The sequence below is a fragment of the Populus alba genome, chromosome 4 (assembly GCF_005239225.2).
Source record: "Populus alba chromosome 4, ASM523922v2, whole genome shotgun sequence".
Lineage (NCBI taxonomy): Eukaryota > Viridiplantae > Streptophyta > Magnoliopsida > Malpighiales > Salicaceae > Populus > Populus alba.
In genome coordinates, this window is record NC_133287.1 from 22029631 (window position 1) to 22034410 (window position 4780).

Genomic DNA, 4780 nt, shown 5'->3' on the forward strand with positions numbered 1-4780 from the left:
TGAAACCCAAAGACAACAATCACGGGGACGTGGAGAAAATTGATCACGAAGACCTAGCAACATAATAGAGATTTCTCCATGGATATTTCATAAAGACCCTTCATGTTTGGAGACATGAAGATGCACTATTTATTCAATTCAAAAGATGATGAAGATATAATTTCTAAGATTTACCTTATATCATCATAAAGATTGTTTATGAAGAACTCTTGTCTTTTTATTTCTTATTGGCTGCAACAGAAATACATGAATATATACAACATCTATGAGTCTATTTTAGGATAATTTGAAAATTGTTATTAACAGCACATAAATAAATATTACTACAAGATCTTATTTCTATGCAAAAGGATATATGACTTTTTATTTTTATATCCCTACAAATTCGGGTAAATCAATCTTGATTCTACCAAAATCTTTAACATTCACCCTCAAGCTGGATGAAAGAGATCTTTCATTCCCAGCTCATCCAAGATACTTTTGAATGATGGATTTTGAATGCTTTTGGTGAGTATATCATCAAATTATCCACCAATAAGAATATATAAAGTGCAAATCAATCCACTATCCAAATTTTCTTTGAAAAAATATATGTTAACTTCCACGTGTTTAGTTTTGTCATGTTGCATTGGATTGTGTGCTATTTCAATGGTAGATTTATTGTCACAATACAACCTCATTGGCTTATCCCACTTGATCCTTAAATCCTTTAAGATAATCTTTATTTATAGCAATTCACAAATTCTAAGGGCTATTGATCTAAACTCTATTTCTGCATTTTATCTTGACACAACATTCTACTTTTTGCTTTCCACGTTACAAGGTTTCCTTCAAGTAAAGTATAATAATCTGAAGTTGACCTTCTATCTATTAAAGCACCAACATAATTCCCATCTGTATAACATTCAAGTTTTAGATTCTCATGCTTCTTGTATAGAATTCATTTGTCAGGAGTAGACTTTAAATATTAGAGTAGTCTATAAAATGCTTGTGGATGTGAATCTTTTGGGTTGTGCATGAATTGACTAACTATGCTCACTACATAGGCAATATCTAGATGAGTGTAAGCTAAGTAAATCAGCTTACCAACTAACCTTTGGTATTGACTAATGTCAATTATGGCTGCTTCTTCATCATTGTCAAACTTATACTTCAGATCAATAGGTGTCTCATATGGTTTACAATTTACTATCCTTGTTTCCTTTAAAAGATCAAGAATATATTTATGTTAGGAGATGGAAATTCCTTTTTCTGAACGTGCTGCCTCTATGCTAATAAAATATTTCAACTTTTCCAATTCTTTGATTTCAAATTCTACAGCAATTCTCATTCGCAACATGTCCTTTTCAATAAGATCATCACTAGTTATTATGATGTCATCAATATAAACAATCAAAATAGTACTCCCCTAGAAGTGGAGTACTGTTTAATTAATAGAGTGTAATCTCCTTGACTTTGTCGATATCCCATTGTGATCATGGCTTTTGTGAACCTTTTGAGCCAGGCTCTAAGTGACTGTTTTAAGCTATAAAGTTTCTTTTTTAGTCTGTAAACTTGGTTGGGAGAATGGTTGTATCTTGGTGGTGGATTTATAAAAACCTTTTATCCCAACTCTCTATTTAAGAAAGCATTCTTGACATTATATTTCTACATACACCATTTAAAATTAATTGACTAAAAAAAACAAAATTCGAATGGTGTTCATCTTAGTAACTAAGGCGAATGTCTCTTCATAGTCAATCTTAAATGTTTGTGTATATCTCTTTGCAACCAGTCTAGCTTTATACCATTCTAAGTTATCATCAGCCTTATATTTCAAGGCATAAACCTACTCACACCCCACTATTTTTTTTTCCTTTTGGTAACTCAACTATTTCCCACATTTGATTCTTCTCTAAGGCATTCATATTCGCATATAAGGTTTTTGAAATAGGTATGATGTTTTTTTTTTTTAGAGTAAACATTTATGTGATGGTAAGAAATTTTTAAAGGACATAAAATTAGCTATAGGATATACGAGGTATTTATTATATTTTCTTACTCTTTTTTTTAATAGCAATTGGCTTATCAAGATCATTAATATTATGAGCAAATAAAGATGGGTGAAAAAGTTCATTAGCTTGCTTATTTTTGGATTCTTGAGCTTGCAAGAGCATTTGGGTAGCTTGTATCCTCATTTTAAATATTTGAAGAGGTCGGGCAATGATAGTTTTTGGTTGTAAAGATTCATTTATAGGATTTAAAGACTCATTTTGTTATTGATCTGATATGATTGAATGCTCATTATTTAGATTTTATAATGGAGACTCAAACAAAGGTGAAGTGAAAGGAGGTTGTTGTTTGTCGAGCTAGGATTTGGAATGAAAAAATATCAAAGCCGTCATTCTTATTCTTATCTTTTTTGTAAATGTCCTCCCTTTAATGATTAGAAATGTTAAAATAAGGTTGTTTCTCATGAAAAGTGATGTCCTTTGACACGAAAAGTTTCTTTAAGGATGGATAATAACATTTGTAACCCTTTTTTTGTGGTGGAATATCCTATGAAGCCACATTTAAAGCTTTGGAATCAAGTTTGCTTTGTTGATGTTTATGAATATGAACATAGGTGACACACTAAAAAATCCTTTAAGGTATTTTAGAAGAAAAAAAAAATTATTCTTTGGAAAGAATTCTAACAAATAGTTTAAAGAACTTTTAAAACCAATAACTCTTGAAGGTATTTGATTTATCAAATAAGTAGAGGTTAAACCAACTTCCCCCTAATTATTTTTTTGAACTTGATTTTGGACAAGTGACGCTCAAGTAATTTCAAGAATTTGCCCTTTCTTTCTCTCTACTAGCCCATTTTGTTAAGGGGTATTAAGACAAGATGATTGATGGATAATCCTTTTTTTTTTTTAAAGTATGGTGATATAATTTGATTAAAGTAATCCATAGCATTATCCGTTCTGCTACCTTTAATGCTAACCCCAAATTGATTTTTTTTTTTATCATATTTGTAAAAATTGAAAAGATATGACTCCCATCAGATTTTCTTTTAAGAAGGTAAATCCAAGTTATTCGGGTGCAATCATCAATAAATATCACAAATTCTTTTGCTCTTGAAATATTAGGAATTTTATATGATCCCCGTATATTAGAGTGAATTATAGTAAACGAAGACAAAAATCTTAAATCACTTAAAAGAAAGGACACTTTATAGTGCTCTGCAAACTCACGAATTTCAAATGAAATTATTCAACATCAAAATTTTTAATTAAAAAGGGCAACATTTTCTTAATAGTTTTAAAGGAGAGATGCCCTTAACAATGACGATTATTCCAAATATCATCTTTATTAGAATTGACTAAAATAAAGGATAGATATAAAAGGTTACTGCTGCTGCTTTGTATTCCAAGTACATACAGCCCATCATTGACCTTAGCTTGCCCAATTATCCTCCCTGCAACTAGGTCTTGAAATATGCATTGATCAAGAAAGAAAGTTACATTAAAATCTTGATCTTTGATTATTTTATGGATAGATAATAAATTGGCAACAAGACTAGGAACATGTAACACTTCTTTAAGATACAGTGAGGGACTAAGAGAGATTGTTCCTTGGCTTGCAACTGTAGTTAGGGATCCATCAACCATTATGATTTTTTTTTATTGCTAGAACAAGGTTAATAAGATATGAAAGAACCTACAAAAGAGGTCATATGATCTGTTGCACCTGAGCCAATAACCCAAGAGCTAGAATAACCTTTATTTGAGGCACTAAAGACATGAGAAATTGAAAATTTACCTCTTGACTGGTTCCCTTTGTCTTCTTCATTTCATTTCATTCTCGATGGTTCTCCATGGAGTTTTTAGCAAGTCTTCTTTGTATGGCATGATATTTTACATGATGTTGTTTTGTGCTTAAGAAATCAAGAAAACTGTAATCCCTGTCGGATGGATTTCGTATGTGATGAAATTGTAGATAATTTAATGGAACAATAAAAAATATTTGATATAAGTATTATTTATTTCATGATGTAATAACACTAGTTAAATCTATAATATTTTAATTAAAAACTATCAATACACACACATTAAATTACTTTTTGTTCAATTTCAATTTCAACCACAGTTTTAACCAAACATATATAAATACCAAATTAACCTCAACTAAAAATACTTTCTTGTAAATCAACTTTTTTCAAACCACAACCACAACTAAAATCACAACCACAATGTCTTTTAATTCCTATCATCAATCTATAAAATCAATAATTTAGAATCCTTTAACATGAAGTTAGTCTTATTAATATAAAACTATATAAATTATTGGAATCTACTTATTAAATATTTATAAAATTACTCATTAATTAACATTAAAATAAAAAATTCATATGATTTTTTTTTCCAGAATAGCACATATAATAACATATTATATACATGTTGGATGCATATTCAATATATAAAAAATCCTAACCATACTTAATTTTCTAACGAAACACTATTATTTTTATCTCTTTATTTCATAACTTTATTAACAAGATAATTGATCAATAAACTATAAATTAACAAAATATACATAATTCAACTCCTATCCTATTATAAACTTTAAATAACTTAAGAAGAGATCTTAATAAGAAATAATATTATAGATGTTTTCTCGCTTTCACAGTTTAATGAAAAAAAAAATTCAATATTCTTTTTAAATTTTCGATTGATTTAAGTTAAATAATAAAAAAAAACAAATGTATTATCAAGAGTCAGGTTGAAGGCTAGAATCAAATCACACGGTACCGTTT